Here is a 23,480-nt window from a genome sequence, read left to right on the forward strand (position 1 = left end):
CTTGTGCATTTGAAGCTCTTAGGTACCCCATTTCTACATTGTGTTGCGTCACAGGTCACGTGACATTCACAAGGGGATTTTCCCTTGAGAATGTCACATGACCTGTGACGCAACGCATTGGGAGGAGGAGCCAGTGACGTCAACCCGACAGTGTTTAGAGACACGGAGAGGCTGTGAGGAAGCATACAATCTGATGTTCTGCCGCTATTTCATGCTTTGACTGGAACGGTTTTGTGAGTGGATCGACGTGCACATATAAAGTTTTATTTACATATCGCAGTAGTACACTATCTCCTGTCTCTTTTCTCTCCTATGGTAAATGAAAGTTAAATGTTAAGGAGCAAGAGATAAGCGGTATACACTGAACAGCGAGACAGCATTGGAAGCTTGTCTGCGGACAAAATATATGGGACTGAGTGATAAATCATCTTGACTATTATATCCTGAGTCTTGTGGACATCACCACATGGGAGTGTTCTGATCGCAGTTTAGATATAAGAAGAAAGGGATCTCACCGCTCCAGGAGCACACATACAGGCTGTAAACTGTTCTCTCGGCTCGGAAGCCACAGGTTCTGTCTATTACCAATAGCAACAGACGAAAAACAAGCTCTGGACTGCCGCACTCTTCAGAAAACCACTTTTCTTTATTGAAGAATCACATCACCGCTCAACAAACACAGCGAACAAGTAAAATAGCTGACGTTTTGCACTAACTGTAGTGCTTAATCATAGCGAAAATGGTTTTCTGAAAATTGCGGCAGTCTATAGCTTGTTTTTCATCTGAGTTTAGATATAAGAGCCGTATTTGATTATATCTTTGCTCTATCCATCCTATCAGGAGCAGATAATTATACATGTTGTATACGTGGTATTTATTTCATATACACACGGAATGTATTAACTAAGGAGAATTAATTTATTTTTAATTTATTTATATACATGGTGTACTAACTATGGAGAATTAATTAATTTGTAATTTTTTTATTTATTTATGTACACGGTTATTTATCATTAATTTATCTACACAAAATATTGATTTTTATGGCACAAGAATATTGGGAGATTTTTTGTATTATTTATATTAGTGCTCTAATAATTTATATAGTTTTTTGCATGTGTACAGAGCGATCACTGATATTGGTGTAGCTTTTATTTTTTACTTTATTATTATTAGGTTTCTCACCACACCAGCGCTTGAGTATTTTGCATTTTAAAATCTAATGCCGCGTACACACGGGCGGACTGTATGGCCTACTTAGTCAGCCGAAACACATTTCAGCGGACAGTCCGCTCGTGTGTGGGCTTCAGCGGACTTTTTCAGCGTGCAGTCCGGCGTACTAAGTAGTTCGGATTTTTCGAAATACTGTCCGTCGTACTCGCATTTCGGCGGACAATCCGCCCGTGTGTATGCCAGTCCGCCGTACTTTTGAAATGAGCGGACTTTTCCCGCCCGGAGAAAAGTCCGCTCATTTCGAGCGGGTATCCAGGTAGGCGGGGCCCACGAAGGAGACGCCGCTGGCCCCGCCCCCATGTTGAGGGCACGCGGCCTGGTACGGTTTAGGAGGGGGGGGCGCTCGCTCGCCCCCCTTTCCTGGCCGGCCGGGTAGCGTGCTCGGACAAGGGTCTGTTGTGGACTTGGGGGGGACCCCCATGCCGATTTTTTTCAGCGTTGGGGTTCCCCTTTAAGTCCATACCAGGCGGCGGGGTCAGCGACGTCTCCTTCACGGGCCCCGCCTACCTGGAGACGCGCTCAAAATGAGCGGACTTTCCTCCGCGTGTGTGGGCGAGTCCGTTCATTTCAAAAGTAGGGCGGATAGTATGGCGGACTTAGTACGCTGTATTAGTCCGCTCAAAAAGTGGTGTGTGTGGTCAAGTCCGTTCATTCGAAAGTATGACGGACTGTCCGTCGGATTGTATGACGGACTAAGTAGGCCATACAGTCCGCCCGTGTGTACGCGGCTTTAGAGTTCAGCTGTATGTGCCCTGTGAGTAGGTGGAATCACTTCTGTGGGACTACAAGTCTAACCAGCAGTTTGTAACTAACTCACTCAACAAATAGTGCACTTTACTGAAATGGGCAGGTGCCCTCTCACCACAAAAGACCCAGAGGCTGTGAGGTTTCGTCCAGACTCTCCTCCTGATGTCTCAGTCTGATGAAAGATGGTGCCGGCACGCTGCACTGCTCCTCCAGATGGCTGGAATGCAGGAAACTTCCAGATGTCCTGGCACTACACACCGACCCGCTTGCTAAGCTGGTAGGGCTGTATTCTGAAGTCCCTCAGAGGCTGGCGAACCCGCTCCGCGCCAGTCCTTCAGTCACACACACAGACCTCCCTGCTGGTGGCTGCATGGCATCCAGAGAGAGAGAGAAAACCGGCTACGCCTGTCCTTTTATCTGTTTACCCAACAGACTGTTCTGTGACTTGGCATTGTGGGTCTGTGACTTGGAATTGTGGGTCTAGTAGTTCCCAAACTAAGTTAACAACATCAGTCACTTCCTCCTCAAACTACACATCCCACAATGCATAACTGTTTGCACTCTTAATTAAAGAAAAGGCTCTGACAAAGTTTTAGAAGTCACAAGAGGGAGCCAAAACCTTGCTTAAGAAACAGTACATTACTTAGCAGGATAGCTTTGGTAGCAAACCCCTGCACTACATAAGTGTACAGATAAACAGTGGTGTAGGAACAGAGAGGGCATAACCAAAATAAAACTCACAATTTATTAGAAGCCGAGACTGCTTTTTTCCTCACGTAACAATCACCATAGGACAGCTTTACCGAAGAGGGGGACTTGTGTACTATGCCAGTCTGCATCCACCAGGTGTCGATTCAGTGGGGCTAATAGGTATTGGTAGGTCACCTAACGATGCAGATCAGTACAGATGGGTATCATGTCGCACGTCTCTGGAAGGCTGTCTCATGTTGTAAAGCGCTGCGCAAACTGTTGGCGCCATATAAATCCTATATAATAATAATAATAATAATAATTAGGATAGTAAAACAAAACAAACAGTAACCGTTAATTAACCAAAACAGTAAAACTATAGGATAAACTGGCCATTCATACATTTCTTTTGAGTAAAAACATCCTGGAAGGCCAGAACGGTGAGAAAGAACTTTGGCTCACAGATCCTATAGGGAACTCTTCATCTGTGTTTTGGGGATCACGGGTTATTTGAATAGCGTATTCTTTTTGGGGGATCTTTGCGAGGACTGCATTGCTCCCTGGGGCGTTCGGGGGATCGGCTAGTATCCATGGGAGAGCGTCCCTGTGGTATATGCAGGTGCACCTGAAGATAAGAGGCTGCTTCATCTGGGTGTAAGAAAGATTTTGTCTCCCCTGCCTGGTCAGTGAGGCATAGTATAGCTAGGTACGCCAGGGTGAATTTTACCCCCTTGAGGTGCAGGGCTGAGCAGGTAGGTTGGAAGGCTTTACGTTTGCAGGAGACTTCTTAGGAGTGGTCAGCAAAAATGAGCATATTATGACCCTCCAATTAGAAGAAGTTGGTGTTTCTGAACGATTTTAAGATGGTGACTCTATCTGAGTAGTTCAGATAGCAAACTATTATTGGGCAGGGGGAGCGTCTGTCATTGGATGGGGCTCCCACTCTGTGGGCTCTTTCCACAATGCAGGGTGTAGTAATGCCGAGAACTGCAGGGTTACGAGTGTTACAAAGCTCTGTTAGTGAGTTATAAGCTTCTGGGGAGCCTATAATCCTGAGGTTATTACAACGCAAGCGGTTTTCCAGGCCATCAAGTTTTTACAAGATGTATTGCTGGGTTTGAGATGCCTGGTGTGCCGCTGCCTGAGAACTCTGTGATTGTGAGGGAGAGTAAAGCTGCCACTGCCTATGCCATCTTGTTGTATTGTTCATCTGCCCTGGCCGGTGACAGTGCAGCAGTGTAGGCTGCGTGAGAGGCAGAGGTTTTGAGGGAGCCATCTTGGGAGGCTGAGAGCTGTGTGCAGGGAGATTGAGTTCCGCAGATTGAGCAGGACTGGGGCCATCCGTTATAAGGTACCAGTCCATCGATGGTGGAGTGGGAGTTGTGCAGGGCTCAGTAGGTGGAGCGGGAGAGGTACCTGGTGGACTTGAGCTGGTTTTGTGAGTAGTCCTTGCCAGAGCCGCTGTCTCTCACTCCCACTGCATAGGGTGCCCATTTTCACGACACTCTTACCTATGTCGGTAATAGTACACATTTGCAACCATGGATTACCATTTGATCTTCTTAGTTTTAATCACTTACATATCTTTCAATCAAATTTTAGTTAATTGCTTTCTTGATTGTTACACCTTAAGGTCATATGGGTCACTGCTCCCCAGGAATGTCCTTTCCCTGCCGGATTTCCACCAAATGCCCTTGGGGTTTACCACCTCAGCTCCCGGGAATGATGATGCCTCCCCCACAGTCGGTCTCAGCCTATGGCACTGCATCCTACACTCACAGCTTATCTGTAAGTTACCTATGGGTGATCAATGGATATCCCCCTCATTATTTATACCAATTTTTCTTGCACTTCCCTTCTACCACCCCCCCCCCCCCCTTATTTGGCCAGTCACATAAATTAATTTTACATTATGTTTATAGATTGTTGCATCTGCTCCTGAAGATTGGAGGTTACCCATGAAACACATCAAGCTATATAGATGCCTTCATTACGTTTTTTAAATCCAAGGGTGATATCAAACAATATGTACATTATCATGTTGGTTTTATTGGCCTATACCAAGTTGTCATGGACATGTTACATTATGTGAACATAGATTTTAGAGTCTGCCGATTTCATTTTTATCATGTTGTTAATGTCATGTGCTTTCATGTTACCATGTTACTATGTTCTTCTTACTATGTGATTCATATGTAATTAAATCATAAAATTGTGCAATTGATTCATGTTATGTTACTATGTACATGCCATAACACTATACGATTAGGCTACTTATCGTTTTATACCCACCAGTCACTCTTTGTTCATGTTGTTCAGTTCGGCCACCTGCTTCACACAAAGTCCCAAACTCTCTCCGTATGTCAGCTTAAGCTCAAGCTTAAGCACATATAGGTGTGTGTTAATTGGTATGGGAGAAATTGAGACTTGAGCGCTGCACATTACTAATGGCAGTAATTAACCCCCCCCCCAACTGTAAAAGCTAACACAACACTATATCAACAACATGAGAAAGTGGGGTTTGTCTAATGCCAATCTAGATGGTTTGTTTGCATGTTACGGCCCTTGAAGTTATTGTTTAAACATACTTGCAGTCTTCAGTTTAGATGGAAACATATACTGTAGGTAGGTGCCTAAATTATATTTTTGTATATGTTTACTGCAATGTCTTATGGTACTGCATTGTGGGTTCTGTTAATTTATACAATATATAAATGTATTGGCCAATCTCCAGACAACGTCCCTTCGTGACAAAACGCGTAGGGTGGGGCCAGTGACGCTGACATCATCACACTGCATTAGAGATTGATGAGCTACAGGATCACAGCGGAAAGCAAGTGGAGATGACAAGACCTTTATCTTTGATGCTACACGCTAATTTGAAGTTTGTTTTCTGTAAGTGCAATTTTATATATATCTAATAAAACAGTTTGGAACTATTACACTATGGAGGCACTCTCTGTTCTTCTCTTATGAGCGGCATAGTTACTTTATCCATACCAAGCTTTGAGGAGTCCTCTACGCTTAAAGAGACCATTACAATATGGTCATCTGGAGTCGGTAAGGGTTATCATTACTCAATTTTGGTGCATCACATTTTCTCTGGATTGAGTCACCGGCTTGGATTAAGGAGCTTGTTTCACATCTATCCGAGATTGTATTGTTTTTCAACACTTTTGCATGGACAATTATTTTTTGGCTCTATTAATTTGTATTGTTTTTTAATATATATTTAATTTTTTGATTAACGATTAATTAATTTTATATCTGTTTATTAATTTTACTAGAGCAAGTAATTTTTCCAATTATTAACTTTCGGTGGTCGTCTGCTTTAGTTTTACTTATTAGGGTTCTTTTCACCACTACTTGGGTATTGTTGGTATTTATTCACTTATTTATCTATGAAAAAGATTTTATGTCACATTGAAGGTTTTTTAATTTACTCTTGTCACCTTATAGGTATTTGTATTAATAATTTATTTATTTATTTATTTAAATAATTTAATGGTAATTTATTTAGTTCAGTATTTATTAGCGCTGCACTCCTTTTGCACTTTATACAATATATGTACATGTGATTGGTACCTCTAGGAACAGTAAACTGTACTGCCCAGTTTCCTAGGTGTTTACATTGCCACCCCCTATCTGTGGTAGATAAATACATGGGAAGAGCAACTTACAGGGGCTGACAGTCGCTTTGTGTATGGGAACCAGAGAGATTATTTTGCTATGTCATTGAACTTTGCCTAAGTGTTCTCCCCTTGGCATGATCCTGGCCAGGGTTCCTAGAACATGGATATTATGGACTCGGTGAAATGTTCTGCATTATTGAGGTAAGAGTATTTATAGGGGCAACTGCAAGGGTTACCAGGAGGAACCAGAAGTTATAGAGTTTGATTGAGACTGTAAACTATTTTGCAAGTGGTGTAATATGCTGTGAGCCATAATGGGTGAACTTTCTATAAAATAAAGAGAAATTCTGACACTAACAACTGCCTGGCCTGAAGTAATTTCAACATTGTGAAAAAGGGGTACATGCATGGCGTAACCCACAGGTTGGGCATAGATTGGAGAAAGAGAAATTCTTACACAAAATGGTACCAGTGTTCTATAGGTAGCATGGTTCACACTTGCAGGTGATAGCACTTCAATGAGGAATCCATGTACAAGAGTTTAGTGCATAATAGTAACCCTCCAATCTGGAAAGAGAGGTGATTTGGCATAGGTGACAGAGGTCCCTGGTAGCGATGGAGCCTGTGTGCACAAAGCCTAATGATCGATACCCCTAACTTGGGCTTGATTGCGGTACAGGGCTTCCTAGGGAACCAGCCGGGGAGTCATGAAAACTGGAGTAAGGTCTTGGGCAACAAATGCAAAGATAACATATGGTATGAAGCTTCCTGGGGTACACATCTATTTTTTTACCTGCAAAACATGCATTTAACCAATGTAATGAGGGTAAAACTTCCTGCATGGGTAAATTGTGTGAAAGCTGCTAGTGTTGCTATATGCCTCCAAGGGCTTATGCACATTAATGAATTGCTTGCAGCACTGTATAAGTTACTAAAATACAGCATTGTTTTGCTTTATGCCACATTTGGTTTTATGAATGCAAATTATTCCATTCAACTCTCACCATCCTCCTTTTAATTCCATAACTGCTGATGGGATAGCATCCAATTACGTGATAGATGCAATACATGCATTTCAAATGCCTTTTCACAACAAATTGATAATGGCATTAACAAACAAATCTTTTTTGTAACAAAATGTAAAGCTTACAAATACCTACAATACTAATTTTAATGCAGCCTAAATATATATATATTTTTTTTTACTGAAAGGTATGTGTTTAGAATTTCCCTGGGGGTGCTTTTGGCTGCGTCAGCTTGTGGCATTCATGTATAAAAGGTTTTACACAATCCATGTTTTTCCCATAATTGTTTTATGGCATGCTTTACTTGATTGTCTAAGAAAATAATAGGTACTTCTACACATTTCAGTAATTTTACAAAGCGAACTAGGTAATAAAGCTAGATTAGCATTTCTACAAAGTCTATTTTGAACTCAGCTGTAATTATTAATGCATCATTTTTTATTTTATTTTTGCATTTATTTATGGATTTTTATCATTACAGAGCAGAAAAAAATAAACAAATAGTATACTCTATTACAGAACAGCTTTGGGGTTACATATTAACTGAATAATCATACACAATATGGAAGTTTACATAGGAGCATAGGAAAGGCCCTTAAGGCTGAATTAGGCTAGCTTTAGCTCCAATAGTACAGTGAGAAAAAAGAAGGTATAAACAGTGGAGATCCAAAGGCTGCACCTACTGGCATCACCCATGCCTATTTATGAGGTGGCCTGCCCCCTGCCAGCCCTTTACTGGGGATTGGCTAAGGCCTTCATAAATATTCCAAACAGCTCCTCGTACACTCTACCCTCTAGCTCTAGAAGTTTTTACAACTCTCTAGATGGGGGGGGGGGGGCTAAACTAAATTTTCTTACACTACAAATCTCCACCACCAACTAGCACATACTAGAGGGTGCTACAGAGGTCTCACCAATCAATATGTAATGGAATTGACAAATACCATTCAATAGGAAGTTAGGAAGACACAACTTAAAGATGGGGCCTGGGTCGAGGTCTAGGAAAAGACATGTATTTAGTTATCTATAGCAAAAAGGGGTCAGGTATAGAGCAAAGTAGGAATGAGGGGGTGGGGGGAAAGTGGAGGGTGTGCACAGAATTAGGAGGAATATGGATAGTAGCCAGGTGTTCTAATCACACCCTTTTCTATCCAAAGCTTTGCCTTTAGTCATGCTTTACAGAGAGGTCACAGGGTCCTACTCATTTGCAAATGGGCAAAGGCATACTATTTCAACTAACGAAACATAGGTACTATAACTGGAGGCAAGCTCCTTCCCACAGGACAAGCCTCCACGCTCTATTGATTGGCCTCCTCTGGTACCTCTACACAAAACTCAGCGATCCCCTTTTAGAATCAACCAAGGCAGTGTCCATGAGTGTAGTCTTCAGCACTCACTTTACCTGTTCCAAGGGCAGAGCAGACACCAAACACATCAACCCTCACTGCACTAACAGAGCCCACTCAGATGCTAAGCATTCCTCTCTCTTCATCTTCCCAGCACACCACAGAAGAACTCCCAGTCGAGTCTGATTGAAAGAAACTTCCATTTTACATTTCCACTTAGAAGCAGTAAAGCCCCGTACACACGGGACAAAAATCTGACGGCAACAGCTGGTTTAATAGAAACTGGGCAACATTCGGACCGTGTGTACTGCAACCAGTCCGACAGAAGCTGGCAATTTGCCCGGCTTCTGTCAAAGGGGCATGATCAAAAAAGGTCTCCCGACCAACGCTCTCAACCAACAGCTGAGAGCGCTAACCAAAATGTGTTGGCAGGGGTGGCTGTCCCCCTGTCAGAACGCAATAGAACAGCAGGGTAGATTGCTGTACTAACATTGAATTGTTAGTACAGCTGCTACAACCTGTCTGTTTTTTTTTCCGTTCAGCCCACTGGGTTGAAGAAAGAAAAAACTAGCAGTGTGTACTAGGCTTAAGTAGTTATTAACATTTAATGAAAACTGGCAATACAATACATTTTTAGACGGCAGAGATTATTCTGATTCAATTATCCTGATGCTTAATTAGTTACCATAAAAAAAAGAGTGTTTTCTCCTAATTATTCATGTTGCTCCCATTCCCAAGGAATCTTTTTTTTCCTGAAATGGTACCTTCAGCCCAGGACACAGCATTTTTTCTAGTCTATTAGGCCCCTTTCTCACTGAGGTGGTTTTCAGGCGCTACAGCGCTAAAAATAGCGCCTGTGTTGCGCCTGAAAAAAACAGCCCCTTTCACTCCAGTGTGAAAGCTGGAGGGCTTTCACACTGGAGCTGTGCGGTAACAGGACGGTGAAAAAAACCCTGCTAGCCGCATCTTTAGAGCGGTGAAGGAGCGTTGTTTTCACCGCTTCTAAACCGCTCCTACCCATTGAAATCAATGGGGCAGGGCGGCTATACCGCCAGCAAAGAGCCGCTAAACTTAAAGAAAATGACAAAGCCACTAGAGATGAGTTCTCCAGCAATCTGTCAGATCTGTATGACAGAACTACATACTGCATATCAGTTTTGCTGCTCTTTAACTAGATGCTGACCGCCGGCTGTCAAATGATGGCCAGGCGGCGCACCTATTGTGGCGGGAGGCCGTCATATGATGAAGTCACGGCCGATCACAGATGGTCACACCCCGACTGTGCACGGCGCATGCGCGCGATCGTGAGCGCGCTGCGCTTGCACGTCGGTGGCGGTGTGTTCCCCAGGAACACTGCTTGTCACAGACGCTGGTAAACAGCCATTGGTCGGCTGTTTACCCACGTGATCGGATGTGATCCTTTCACAGCCGATCACTAAAATGTAAACAAACTGTGGTAACAAGATGTTATCGGGTTCTCCTTCTCACAGAGGAGGAGATTGCGGTAACATCTCGTTACCGCCTACAGTGTACACCAATCATACTGATTGCCCTCCCCCCCAATAAAGAGGACCTGTCACCACCCCTCATAGTACCTGTCAATCACAGTCCATCAGAGTACCTGTCACAGCCCATCAGAGTATTTGAGTACCTGTCCCAGCCCATCAGAGTATTTGAGTACCTGTCACAGCCCATCAGAGTACCCGAGTACCTGTCACAGCCCATCAGAGTACCCCAGTACCTGTCCCAGCCCATCAGAGTACCTGAGTACCTGTCCCAGCCCATCAGAGTACCCGAGTACCTGTCACGCCCCATCAGAGTACCCGAGTACCTGTCACGGCCCATCAGAGTACCCGAGTACCTGTCACGGCCCATCAGGGTATCCGAGTACCTGTCACGGTTCATCGGGGTACCCGAGTACCTGTCAGGGTCCATCGGGGTACCCGAGTACCTGTCACAGTCCATCAGGGTACCCGAGTACCTGTCACAATCCATTAGAGTACCGAGTACCTGTCACAGTCCATCAGGGTACCCGAGTATCTGTCACAGTCCATCAGAGTACCCGAGTACCTGTCACAGCCCATCAAAGTACCCGAGTACCCGAGTAGCTGTCACAGCTCATCAAAGTACCCGAGTACCTGTCACAGTTCATCCGAGTACCCGAGTACCTGTCACAGCCCGAGTACCCGAGTACCTGTCACAGCCCATATGAGTACCCGAGTACCTGTCACAGCCCATCTGAGTACCTGAGTACCTGTCCCAGTCCATCTGAGTATCCGAGTACCTGTCCCAGTCCATCTGAGTACCCAAGTACCTGTCACAGTCCATCTGAGTACCCGAGTACCTGTCACAGTTCATCTGAGTACCCGAGTACCTGTCACAGTTCATCTGAGTACCTGAGTACCTGTCACAGTTCATCTTAGTACCCGAGTACCTGTCACAGTCCATATGAGTACCTGTCACCTCCCTTCAGAGTACCCAAATACCAGTCACCAAGCCATCAGAGTACCTGTCACCAGGCCATCAAAGTACCCGAATACCTGTCACCAGGCCATCAGTGTACCCGAGTACCTGTCACCAGGCCATCAGAGTACCCGAGTACCTGTCACCAGGCCATCAGAGTACCCGAGTACCTATCTCCAGGCCATCAGAGTACCTGAGTACCTATTTGCAGCCCATGTCTCATAGAATATACATTGGGGTGTTTGCTTTCCAAAATGGGGTAATTTTGTGGGTAATTTCGCTGTCCTGGTGGTCCAGGACCTTCAAAAGTGTGATAGGTAGGAATGAAATGAGATGTGTAATTTATGCTCCTAGAATGCCTGAACGTACTACTTCAATGTTCGGCCTCTCTATGTGGCCAGGCTGTGTAAAAGTCCTACACATGTGGTATCGCCATACTCGGGAGGAGTAGCAGAATGTATTTTGGGGTGTAATTTTTGCTATATACATGCTATGTGTTAGAAATATCTTATAAATCGACAATTTTGTGTAAAAAAAATGCGTTTTAATTTTTTTCCACATATTCCAAAAACTTCTGGAAAAAAATTAACCATTCAAAAGACTCATTATGCCTCACAGATTATACGTTGGGGTGTTTGCTTTCCAAAATGTCCTGGTACTCCAGGGCCTTCAAAAGTGTAATAGGTGGTTGAGAAATGAGATGCGTCATTTTTGCTCGTAGAACGTCTGAAGGTACTACATCAATGTTGGTGCTCTGTATGTGGCCAGGCTGTGTAAAAGTCTCACACATGTCATATCGCCGTACTCGGGAAGAGTAGCAGAATGTATTTTGGGGTGTAATTTGTTGTATGCATATGTTGTGTGTGAGAAATAACCTGATAATATGCCAATTTTGTAAAAAAAAATTATAATAAAAAAAAATCTTAATTTTGCAAAGAATTGTGGGAAAAAATTACAACTTAAAAAAACTCACCATGCTACTTACTTAATACCTTGGAATGTCTACTTTGTAAAAAGGGGTCATTTGGGGGGTATTTGTACTTTCCTGACTTGTTGGTGTCTCAAGAAATGAGATACACCTGATGTACTGAAGGCCTGATCAGATGTCATCAATTTTCAGTGATTGGCACCATAGTTTGTAGACTGTATAACTTTCACAAAGACCAAATAATATATACTAATGTGGGTTATTTTTTACCAAAGATATGTAGCAGTATAAATTTTGGCCAAAATGTATGAAGAAAAATTACTAATTAGCAAAAATGTATGACAGAAACAAAGAAAATTTACGTTTTATTTTATTTATAGCACAAAAAATAAAAAACCCACTAGTGATTAAATAGCACTAAAAGAAAGCTCTATTTGTGTGGAAAAAAGGACGCAAGTTTCATATGGGTACAGTGTTGCATGACTGAGTAATTGTCATTCAAACTGTGAGAGCACTGAAAGCTGAATATTGGTCTGGTCAGGAAGGGGGTGTAAGTCCACTGTACTGAGGTGGTTAAGTGCATAAAAAGAACCTCAGTTGGTCTTTGTATTTCCCTCCTGTAATGTCCTGCACAACAGCATTCACACTGGAAAATAAAAATGCAGAAGTGTTAGCCAATAAGTCTCTACTACTTTACACAGTTAAAATGTGTACAATATGTAGCTGTTTTACTTATGTTAGCACTTGAATTGAGTTATTTTAAAGTGTCTGCCTGTATTTGCAGATAGACCTTTTTCAATGCCTGGTTATTAGAAAAAGTACTATTCTATATGGTACTTATATAAATAATATAATAATACAATATAATAATAAGGGAACATGGTATGACCTTTGAAATTGTGAACATATCCTGTTATATCCTCTTCTGCATTCCTTGTGTTGTATTTAAAAAGTAAACAAATTAATTTTTGTAAATAATTTAAAAAAATTATGTGTTTACAAGTACCTTTTGCTGCACGAAAATGAATGTTCCCGGAGAAGTCACATCATCCATACTAATTACATCCAAGTTCCCTCACATCGGCAGTGAGTCACAGGGAGTTCCGGTGCTCATCCATCACAGATGGTCTCAGCCTGGTCTAGTAGCTGTCTATAAGTAAACATCAATAGCTCATTAGTCAAAGTTGTTAAAATGCAAAAGCAGAACAGCAAACAGAGGTAAACACTGCACCGGTATTCATTTTTAAATCATCATATGAGTGCATCTGGCATAACAGATCTGATTCTATATACAGTATATATACAGTATGTATAGCTTGAACCCAACATCCCATCAACACATACAGAGTGTTTACCTAAGGATGAATTTCAGGCGTGGTATATTTTTACAGCTTGGACCATTGTAACTACCTGTATGTGTAGAACTCTTGCAGATAGGTGTGTTGCATTTTATATAAATATATATATATATGTCTGTTTTCTGTTTTTTCCCTCAGACTTACAAATCTGTTTGTTTTGTTGTTTGTATTAGAAATCAGGTTACCTGAGTGTTTCAGTAGACACTTTCTCAAACAAATGATATTGAAAAAACATTCACACAAGCTGCCCTCGAAAACAATGAGAATGTCGGTACTATTGTTATATGTTGGGCTAATGTCAGTTAGCAACTAGATGCTTCTATAGTTTTTTTACAGGAATTCTGATTATACATGCCTATGGCACGTACTGTATGATACAACAGTGTCTTCTACAGGTTTAATTGAAGAGGCAGAAAAGGGGGCAAGGCCAAGATGGAGACCTGAGTGGATGTCTGAGCCGGAGCTCCACTGCTGTATCGCACTAATTCCCTGCAATCCGCTCAATATTCCAGCCATCCGACCGCAGCTGACACCCACATGCACCGCAAGTCATCGGGGATGGCTAAAGAATGGGGTAAGGGGCTGTATTTTCTTCCTATACCGGAGGAGACTGTCCCGGCCTCTGCTGCCCACGTGGAGACATGTGTGCATTCCACAGCCAACATCCCAGACGGAGCGGAGCGATGAGCCCCCCTCTCCCCAGCTGGGACAAGCTGAGGTCCTGGCCGCCATTGCCAACTGCCAGGCCTCTATAATCATCCTGACATCTAAAGTGGATGCCCTACAGCTGGATGTGGGGCTGTTTAGGCAGGCCATGGACAAGGTGAGGTCCCGGCTGTCCTCTGCTGAACAGCATCTGGGCCAGACAGAAGATACAGTGGCTGAGCATACCAGCAGCCTCCGGTCCTTGCAAACTAAAATACGAGCCCTGAAATATAAGGCTGAGGATGCTGAGAATCGCGATAGGAGAAACAATCTCCGCATTGTGGGCCTTGCAGAGGGGGTGGAGGGTCTCCTCCCTACTGACCTGATTTATTATATGGGGGATTTTAATATGGTCCCCCGTGCAGCCCTTGATAGGCTGCACTCCTCGGCTCGTGACCCTCCTGACCTCCGGCTGTGGGCTGACATTTATGTCCTTACAGATGTCTGGAGGCACATGTACCCAGACATGAGAGCGTTCACCTGTCATTCGGCTGCACATAAGACCCTGTGTAGGCTAGACCTGGTCTTTCATCTAGAACCGCTTTACAGTATGTCCAGGACATGTCTATGCTTTTCAGGGGCATCTCTGACCATGCCACATGGACTATGGAGACTGTACAGATTCTGGGTAAATGATGAAATACTGCTATTTGTAACTATTGGACAGACAACCAAGATGCTACCTCCCTACCTGTGCTGTGGGACTCCTTTAAATCATGGGTGAGGGGGGAATACATCTCTAGCATTACAAGCCTCCCGAGGCAGGCTGCCCTGTCCCTGGAAGAGATGGAGGGGAGGGTGACTAGGTTAGAGGCAGCTTATGTGCAGGCCCCAGATGCTGATCGCTATGGGATGTGGCAGCATGCTCTTCGGGAATTGTCCATTCTTAGAGTGGCTCAGACTGACAAGACCCTCCTGTAACTCAGCCCAAAAGGTGTTTGAATTCGGGGGGGGGGGGGGAGAATAGGAAACTGCTGGCCTGGCTGGCTAAAGGAGATATCCCAGCCACCCCTATTGGCTGTATCAGGGACAAGGATGACCGTATACTAACAGCACCTGACCACATTAATTGTAGTTTTTTACAATTTTTGCAGGACCTGTATTCCTCCCGGGCTGATTTCTCACCCTCTGATCTCTCTGCATTCCTTGATCCTATTCCTTTTCCAACGTTGGCAGCTGCGTATAGGGAGAGGCTGGATGTGAACATCACCCTGGAGTAGGAACAATTGGCCATGGGACGGTTGAAGGGTGGTAAGGCCCCAGGTACGGATGGCTTGCCATCTGAATTCTATAGCAATTTCATAGAACTTCTTGCACCTAAATTGATGGCCCTTATTTCAGACTATGGCTCTCTGGGGGAGCTGTCTGACACTATGAACGAAGCCGTGATTGTGTTGGTTCCCAAAGGTGGCAAGGAACTGCAGGACTGTGCAGCGTATAGACCTATATCTCTACTTAATGTGGATGCCAAGATTTTTGTGAAGGTCCTAGCTAGTCGGTTGTCCCAGGTAATTGAGGACCTGGTTGATGAACTAGACTGGTTTTATGTCGGGGAAGGGAAACGACATAAACATCAGGCAACTTTACCTAAACCTGTCTGTCCCCCATGACAATCAAGGTTCTAGAGTTATTGCCTCACTAGATGCCGAAAAGGCATTCAACTCCGTAGAATAGTCATACCTTTGGGAGGTTCCTCAACGATTTGGGTTTGGTCCCAAATTTATACACGGGATCAAACTACTATACAACGCCCCTAGAGCGAGGGTCCGTACAAACAACTGGCTTTACACCCCTTTTAACCTATTTCGCGGCATACAGCAGGGATGCCCACTCTCCCCCAGTCTGTTTGCCCTGGCACTGGAGCCCCTGGCCATTTTGATCAGTTCTGCTCCGGATGTTGTGGACCTTAGGCTGTGGAAGTTGTAGGAAGCTGACCTTGTATGCAGACAACACATTGCTGTATCTTAATGACGCTGGCCCCTCGTTATTAGCTGCTCTAAGTATTTTTGATGAGTTTGGTACCCTCACGGGTATTAGAATAAACTGGTCCAAGTCGGTTCTGTTCCCCATAGATGTAGATGCTGTAAAGACGGCTGCCTCCTCCCACTTGTGGTGGGTGGAGGAATTCTGTTATTTGGGAGTCATAGTGACAAAACATCCCACTGAGTATATGGATAAGAACTTTCTCCCTCTACTGACAACTGTTAGGAATTTCCCTTGTGATCAGTAAAAAAAACTTCAGGTGTTCTGAGAAGCAGGAAAATTTATTTCTGATGTGGCCCACAACAGAGAGACATGCTTACAGGACGAAAGCTGAAGAAAAATGTCTGCCAAAAGACCGTGTTACGCCCTCACATACCCCATAAGAATAACATCTCTGTGCTTCTATTGGCTGAGGGAACATAAATAACGTTGTCATGGCACAGGCTAGCACTTTATTAGCTATACATGTTCCGTACATTCTTAGGCTATCATATTTAGTTAAATCTAATGATTCTACAACTTACTATGGAGTTAATTAAGACAAAACAATACAATGAGTTAATACAATAATGGGCTCAGAAGTAAGCTTTTTAACAAATCAGTCTCAGGACTATTGTTTTTCTAATAGTCACACAATAAACATTTAAAACTTTTCTAACATTCCCTCCTCTTTGTGTGACTATTTTATCTCAACACATTTCGATGAAAGTCCCTGTGTTATACACTTTCGGACTGTATGTCATTAAGTTGAGCTTCAATGTCCACATAGGTCTCCTCAGAGGTAGAGAGGGTTTGATACATTGTTCTTGAGACTGCAGTTTCAATGAGTTTTTGTGAAAGTCCTCGAATACAGGGAATGCAGCAGCATCCGCAAGTGACCAAAACAGCCAAAGCCACAGCGATTGAGAGCAAACATGATGTGATAAATCCAGTCCATTTACCGAACCATCCTTCAAGCCAAGTTGTGAATGGATCATTAATACCTGAGTTTTCCGCCAATTCATTCGATAGCGCAGTCAGTCCTTCCAAGGCTCTGGTCACTGTCCCTCCAGGAGCCTTATTGTTGGGGATAAAGGTACAACACATGCTACCAAACATTTTGCATACCCTCCTCTTTCAGCTAAGACCATATCTAAAACCATTCGGTTCTGCCAGGTCATTAGAGATGTGGGGGCCAACTGTTCTGCTATGCTCTTCACAGCATCCCTAGTATAGTTTACAAATCGTTGTTGGTTATAATATATATATATTTAATCCAGTCAACATTTTTATTTATAGTCACCCACCAGAGAAGAGACTCAAACCCAGCTGTCACCTGATTCCTGGCTTTAAACTCGTCCGGCACCCCGCAAGGAACCCCAATCTCATCTATGTAGATCTGAGAGTCAAATGACCCCAAGGGAGAGGTGTCCCTACGATACTGTTGGTGACTCTTAGTCCACGGGTATTCTGACAGGATTCTCAGGGGCATAGCCAGCTGGACCATAGCGCAATCCCCTTGGGCATTGGCCGGTAGTCTAGCTCGCAGTTTCTTATCCCCACACATCCACCAGACATCAGCTCTCTGAATGTCATGTCCAACCCAGTCACCGTTGTCCGTGTTAATCCTCTCCACACAGTAGTCATCAGGTAGTGACCCAAGATCCACCGCGCTACGGTTCCCTGGGAGTGCAAAACAAGTAAAGTTGCCCGGATAAGCGGCAACCGCTGGAGGTATCTGAGGTCTCTGTACTGGGGGAAACAACAAACTCAATGTGTGACAAGTAGAATTTGTTTCAGGTTTATAGCTCTTATTATACAATTGCAACATGCATTTTAAACCTTCTGGATCTGTATTGTGATCTAGAGGAAAAGGAACTGTTGCTAAATGTGGTCTGGCTCCGGCACAAACTAAACAGTTTTCCTTTTTCAGAGTTCTAACCGTGTACCTCAACCATTCTAACCATTCTTTTTTTTTTTTTTTTTCCTTGGAAGCCCGTCTCCAAAGCTATGGCATCTTCTATTGTTAGGTTAGTGAATCTTATAGTTTTACTCAGAACTTCTATTTTAGTATGGCCTTCTTCTTTCCCTTCTGAGTCTACTTTTTCCTGTTGTTTAATTTTATTAGGTGGTAATACCTCAAGGAAAAATGTTCCTGAGGGGTCAGTTCCTGACACCCATGCTCCCATGGAATACAACCGCTGATCTTCCTTCCTCGGCTCCGTTAATGTTATTAATAGTTGGTTACAGTTCTTACTATTTGTGCAGGGGGAGTTGGCCGCTTTTGTGATTATGAGTCTCTCCTTTATACCACTCTTTTTAGCCCCTGGTTGATTATACCCCCAATCTTGATGCGCTGTAGTCCACAGGGCCTGATCCCATGCTTGACATCCTGCCTTATTCCAGAGCCAGCAGATATATTTATCTGCCCATAGAAGTCCTCTAGCCCCAGTTGTATCCCCACAATCTGCAACCTGACAGAAGTCTACCAGTATAGTGCTAGTTATTCCCTCTATAAAGTTTTGGATTTAATGCTTTTCCTGTTCTTTCCTAATTCAAAGGTTCCTCTACTCTTCTGTAGCGCCTACCCCCTCTTATGGATGCCTCTCCTAGAGTCACCAGTAACCCAAGGATAATTACTGTCCCTTTCATCCTAACCAGCTACAGAGTTCCAGCGGATAGGATAGGGGAGTTGGAAGGGGAGGGAGACTTCACCGGTTTGAGACAAGTCCCACCTTGTGTGAGACCTCCCTTTGTAGCCGGACTTTCTGGACCTCTTGTAGCCAACTGGCCCTACTCTGCCTGTGAAACGTTTTTACAATGGGACTGGTGAATCCAGGTAGACCTCTCTGCAATCCTTATCACAGTAGGGGTAGTTAAAAGGACTTTGAAAGGACCATCCCACCTTGGGGAGTTACCACTGCTTTTTTTTCTTATTACTTTTTTATTGAGACCCAATCTCCCACATGCACCTTTTTCATCTTCTTTTGGGGGTGTGATATACATACTGGTCACAGCTACTAGTAGGCAATACATCCAATTATTTTTACCTATTTCTTCCATAACTTTTCTCAGTTTGCTTTTTAGAATGCCATTATGTCTTTCTACCAATCCAGCTGATTGGGGATGACAGGCACAATGGTATTTCCCTTTAATTCTCATCACTTCTATCAAATGTTGTATATTTGTTAATTACAAAATGGGGTCCATTATCACCGTAAATCCTTTCAGGGATTCCAAATCTAGGAATAATATCTCTTAGTAATGCTTTGGCTACAGTCTGTGCATCTGCACTTCCTGTCGGGAATATCTCCACCCATTTGGTCAGGGTGCCTGGGTACCAAACAATATTTCTTCCTTTCACATTTGTCTAATTCAATAAAATCCATGCAAATGTGTTGGAATGGATATTGTGGTGTAGGGAACTTCCCTTTCTGTGGTCTTATACCTCCCTGAGCATTGTGTCTTGCACATATAAGACATTGAGAGCAAAAAGTTTTTTGAGTAATTTGTGAATCCATAGGCTGTACATACTTTATTTAACATCTCAGTCATCCCCCTGTTTGACACATGCGTTACTCCATGTGTCAATACTGCTGCATACCTAAATAAAGATTTTGGTAATACCGGTTTCCCTTCAGGTGATGTGTAAATATCATCAATTATTGTGAAACCCTTTGTTTTCCAATATTGTTTTCCCCAGGGGGGCATTTTGCTGCATATCAGTAAGGACTGTATGATCTATCACTATGATTTCTCGTCATTATTTTATGTGCAGCTTCATCTGCCCTTTTATTTCCCTTTGAGATGGGGTCCGTATATTTTGTGTGTGCTTGACATTTACAGATTGCAAGCTTTTTTGGTAACTGTACTGCATCTAGGAGTTCTAAAATGAAGTCCGTATGTGAAATTGGTTTACCACTGGAGGTGACCATCCCCCTGTTTTTCCATTGTTGTGCAAAAACATGCACTGTTGAAAAGGCATATTGACTGTCAGTGTATATGGTTACAGATTTTCCTTCTGACAGTATACATGCTCTTGTCAGTGCTACAAGTTCTGCAACTTGTGCTGAATAATGTTTTGGTAGTGGCCCCGCTTCCAAAATCTCATCCTGTGTCACTACTGCATATCCTGTTGCATTTGTGCCATCTGGATTTTTCTTACTAGAACCATCAACAAAAAGTATCATGTCAGGGTTAGATAATGGTACATCTTTCAGATCACTTCGTGGCAGTATCTTTTCAGTGATGGCAGCAGTGCAGTCATGTTTATACCCATCAGTAGGAAGTGGTAGTAGTGTGGATGGTTTTAATGTAGTACACCTCTGTATTGTTAAGTGAGGTTTTGTCAAGAGTATTGTCATACAGGAAAGGTGTCGTGCTGGGCTCAAATGTGATATCTTTTGCTGTAACAGGATAACAAACACTGCATGTGGTACCTTTTCAGTTAGTAAAGTTGAATAAAGACACCAGTCCATCCGGTTCAGCTTGAGTGAGTGTCTAGCCTCTACCCCTGTACACCCACATCATTCTCCACCCCCAAGGATCCAACGTCCCCATTCATATACCAGGGCCAAACCGGGACAGAAGCCAATCAACCCACCTGCATGTCTCCGGAGTGCGGGAGGAAACCAGAGCACCCGGAGGAAATCCACGCAGGCACAGGGAGTACATGCAAACTCCAGGCAGGCAGCGTCATGATTGGGATTCGAACCAGTGACCCCCTTCACTGCTAGGCGAGAGTGCTAACCACTACACCGCTGATGCTACCAGTGCTTGTACACAGGGTGGAAGTACTCTCGTTGCACTGTCTATTTCTGTAGAGTAATCCTTCCTCTATGAGACCCCTCTGGTTCTGCCTCAGCAGTGTACTCTTCTGCATCCTCCTCTCCTTCATCACCTTGCATAAGAACCTTTTACTTTCACATTCATTTTTGCTTTTGCTTTCAAATACTTCTCAGAATGCTTAGCATATTGTAAAACATCTAAAACTGATGCAGTTCGGTAAGTAACCATGTTTTTAACAATGTAATCCTTATGATCCTGTTTCAATCCATTTAAAAAAGCAATCTTTAGCTGTTGCTGATATGCACTATTCACATCCTCAGCTTCGGGGAGCCCGGAGAACACTCTAAAAATCTCTTGTAATTTATTTAGGTAGTCACTGACACTTTCTTTGTCTTCTTGTACTGTCATATTTATTTTTTTGCCAATCAGTCCGTTGTACCCATCTAAGCCGGCATCTGTTCAATAAGGCAGTCAACCTGTTCCCTAAGTCTGGGCTTTCTGGAGGCAATGGATCCCCCCCGTCCCTGTGCATTTTCTGGGGCGCAGGGGTATTCCTCACCGTCCTCCACACCATACCTAATAGGAGGTTTACTTAGTCTCTTTGCTCCTGCTGGGGCACCTAGTACATGAGTTATGGCATCAGTTAATGTTTCAAGGATCATCTCCAGGACTGAACTACTGTCTGGAGAGATTGAGGAAGTGGAGTTGGGGTTTTGTTCAGAGGCGGTTCCTTTGACAGGGGTGGATGTCACAGGGAAGGTGTTACTCTGGGCAGTTACTTGCACCTGAGGGGGAGGACCATTATAGGGAGGTGGTCTCTGGGTGTAGCAGATGAGATCATCCTCTTTGTCCACTAGGGGCAATTGGTCTTGGCATTTTTCCTTTGTTCTTCTTTCTACCCTAATTCTAGCATGCTGAAGCCAATACTCCGCCATTTCCAACCCATACCTTTTTTGAACTTTGCCTTTTGACTTTATAAATGTACCCAAATATAAACAGCATTGCATCATCAACTCCAATCCAATATAAATATTTACTTTAAAACTATTTTTCAGACTCTTTTCCCACCAAAAGTCCTAATATTTTCACAGATGCACAAATTAACCTCTGTCAGGCAATCTGCATTTTCTTGTTTCCGAGAAACAGCTTCTTGATCTTCATAGCAATGAAAACATCCTCAGCCTTTTTTTTTTTTTTTTTTTTTTCTTTTCACATTCATCAAGCCACCTGATAATTCTACAACATTCTATTTACTCCAAAATGCAATCTACCTTCTTTTTCTTTTATGCTAAGTTTCAATATTTACAATATAACCCTTCTGTATTGTCATAGCTAATCAAGGGTTAACTTTTACAACTTCTTGCAGAACTAATCCTTCCATGAGGGGAGGGGGAGGGGGAGAGAGAGCAGTGCTTGGCCTCTTATCTTCTGAGAAATACCAGCACAAAAAACATGTCAATACAAGAGAAAAAACATCAGCACTCCCCACACTATCAAGAGAATCAAAAAGGGTTAAACATGAACAAAGATAAGTAAACACACACAGAAAAAAGATAGCCTTGTGATCTTTGTAGATCACTTAACTAAACAGCGCTGAAATAGTCAGGCATTCAACCTCTGACATTCGGTATACCTCAAATCTTTTTGTTATCTGTCCGGACAGCGGGCGACGTAATTTTTTACCTTAGACAACGTCCCCAAGTGTCTCTGTCTACGAGCACTGGATCATCTAGATATTATACGATCAATACCAATGTCGGCAATTACAACACATTAAACCAGAAGCAAAGAGAGAAGAAAAGACTCTTAGAAAGAATTAAGAATAATTTAAATTATCTTACCTCTCAAACACCTGAACTGGATCACACAAGGTTCGGAAACAGACAGTGGAATCCAGATCATTTTTGCCCCTGCCCCTTTTTCACCAATAACTTTGATTGGGGGGACTTTAAATCGGTCGGTGAGCTTCAAAGTCCAATACTCACCGAAGTGTTGTCGGGGCAGTCTGATCTGAAAACCAGCGTGTTGCTCCCGGCTCGAAAGACCAAAAATGTTAGGAATTTCCCTTGTGATCAGTAAAAAAAACTTCAGGTGTTCTGAGAAGCAGGAAAATTTATTTCTGATGTGGCCCACAACAGAGAGACATGCTTACAGGACGAAAGCTGAAGAAAAATGTCTGCCAAAAGACCGTGTTACGCCCTCACATACCCCATAAGAATAACATCTCTGTGCTTCTATTGGCTGAGGGAACATAAATAACGTTGTCATGGCACAGGCTAGCACTTTATTAGCTATACATGTTCCGTACATTCTTAGGCTATCATATTTAGTTAAATCTAATGATTCTACAACTTACTATGGAGTTAATTAAGACAAAACAATACAATGAGTTAATACAATAATGTGCTCAGAAGTAAGCTTTTTAACAAATCAGTCTCAGGACTATTGTTTTTCTAATAGTCACACAATAAACATTTAAAACTTTTCTAACAACAACCCTGAAAGCTAAATGTACCTCCTGGGCCCAGCTTCCACTTAATCTACTGGGATGGATAAATCTCCTGAAAATGGTCTTCCTGCCCAAATTCAACAATTTTTTCCAG

The sequence above is a fragment of the Lithobates pipiens genome, unplaced genomic scaffold (assembly GCF_037356315.1).
Source record: "Lithobates pipiens isolate NorthernLeopardFrog02 unplaced genomic scaffold, aLitPip1_a1.2 Scaffold_16, whole genome shotgun sequence".
Classification (NCBI taxonomy): Eukaryota; Metazoa; Chordata; class Amphibia; order Anura; family Ranidae; genus Lithobates; species Lithobates pipiens.